We start from the raw sequence: 2,481 nt of genomic DNA, 5'->3' as shown, positions 1-2,481 counted from the left end.
AACAAACAAACCACCATCACTAACAACAACAGATCCTAAAAATACCTTATAGTAAGTTAGTAAGGAAACCTTTTGGTGCTGTGGCCACAATATTTGTTATTGTGAAATGTTACGTTTTCTTAACAGTGTATTTTATTCTCTTAATTCTTAGCTCTTGTGTACTTTAAGTTGAAAAGATTTGAAAGAAGAAATGACATTTTACTCAAATACAAAGGCTTGTAGGAAGAGTTTCACCATGGATAGATGGCTGTTTGAGTCTCAAAGAAGTCCTCTTATGGATTTGGGGCTTTTTTCGTCGCTGCAGCTTTTAGAGCAAATAGTTGTTCTAATAAGGCAGTTACAACTTTGAGATATATTTTGACCAAACAAAATCCATTTTCCTATACATGTTAATACTGTTTTTTGTGTTAATTTCATTTAAGACCAAGTCCTTAACACTTACGCCTGTCTTGTTCACTAAACTAGTTAGTGGAATTTATTTTTGCTTGACCACCCACGCGTTTCTTCATTGTCAACCATGAAAGGAGAAAATTTTCAAACTTCATCTTTGACAACATGGTCGATCCCCCGTGCCAACCTAACATTCGGTCTAGCTGATGATGAGACCGTAGATGAAAATGGGATGCTTGTTGATTCGGCTGACATGAAGGTTTTGTGGCACAAAAAATAAGTATGGGGATAACCACTGTCAAAACTGGAGGAAGAATTACAAAAAGTCATTGTTAAGCCAGCCCAGACCCAGAAGGCCCTAGCTAAGGCTAAATGAATTATTCAGCAAATACCTGCTGCAAATTGCAAATCTACTGACACCCTGGAAAACTTAGTGTTAGGACTAAAATGAATTTTTCATTATGTCAGTGTTTTCCTTCTTTTCATTTTGCAAACATTAATTACAAATAATTTAGTTAATGATGATATGGTAGTTACCATTAGTTATAATTTCTTTCAACAAGTGTTATGCATGAGTGTTTATTATATTTATATATAATCAATACCTTATTATTTATAATTACTTTGGACAGGTGATGTGTGCAGGTGTACATTGTATGATATTACCCTTCTTATAAATATTTCATCAGTTATAATTTTGTTCAGCAAATTTTAGTACGTAAGTGAAAGTTATATTATATGACATTACTTTTGAAATTCAACAAAAAAGTTGTATTTTGAATTAACATTTAAGCGTGTTTCGGCGTTTTAATTCTAACGTTACTGAATGTTCTTACAGAGGTTGAGTACATTATATGAAAACGAATTTGGAGCCTCGCCATAGTTTTATAGTCCATGTCGCTACCTCTGGTCATGTTCTATCTAACGACCATCAATCTTAACAACAGCTCTGTAGGTTAGTTTATATTGCAAAAGGCTTTATTGTAAGGCTGTCATTTACAAAACCCCTCCCCACCTCCAACACCCTCTGCACCCTACCATAATCCACCTCGTGTACGAGGATGAAGACTTTCCAGCATCTGTTTCAACAGTTAAATTGTACAAAAATCTATAGGCGCTGCATCTGGCAACGCGACTATTATTTCTTCATATGGGATAGCATAAATACCTGTTTTATTTACTAGTTGCTTGAGATATACGTCAATTTAATGGATATGTTGTAAAAACAACTTGTGTAAACGTGGCTTGTGTATTTATTCCAGAAAAAGATCGTACTTGATTATGTTGTGTACTGTTGCCTATTGCACATGGACGTCTTTTGCCACTGACTCTGTTGTTCGTGGATTTTCACCTGTTACAAGAAACCACTTCTTGCTTAACATGGCTTGGGAATGAATTGTTGCAAGTACAAGGGATACCCCCGTCTTGAAAGTTCTAAATCACCGGTCTGAAGACATTTTTATAACCTGAGTGTGTTTATTGTCAAAAACGTCTGTTCCAAACCCTTTCCAAAGGAATAAATTATCGATGGCACCACATTACCTACGAATGCTAAACAACGTTAACCAGTAGTTCTGATACAAGCTATTTCACCGCGACTTTTTATCAGCTGTCGTCGTCACGTAAATTTATAATTTTCATATTCAAAATCATTTTGATATAACTTACTAAAACCCTTCTATGCTTCATTTTTATAAAGATTCTGTACGCGACCATTACAACATCAACCTTCGTTTTATAATTATCGACACTTTAATTGATAGGCCATGTGTTTAGAGTGTATGATATTCCCACTGTCTGTATCTACTATATAGCGAAACCACAGCTAAGGGAACGTGCATGGAGAAATGTTATGAAATGTAATGACTAAATTATACAAAAAAAGAAGAAAGTAAAAGTGTGTAGACTATGAATAGGTGGTCTTACAAAACTTCGGCCCGGCATGGCCAAGTGGTTAGGGCGCTCGACTCGCAATCAGAGGGTCGCGGGTTCGAATCCCCCGTCACACCGAACATGCTCGCCCTTTCAGCCTTGGGGGCGTTATAATGTGACGGTCAATCCCAATATTCGTTGGTAAAAGAATAGCCCAAG

This window comes from Limulus polyphemus, unplaced genomic scaffold, assembly GCF_000517525.1.
Source record: "Limulus polyphemus unplaced genomic scaffold, Limulus_polyphemus-2.1.2 Scaffold417, whole genome shotgun sequence".
Lineage (NCBI taxonomy): Eukaryota > Metazoa > Arthropoda > Merostomata > Xiphosura > Limulidae > Limulus > Limulus polyphemus.
Note: the sequence above shows the minus strand (reverse complement) of the source record.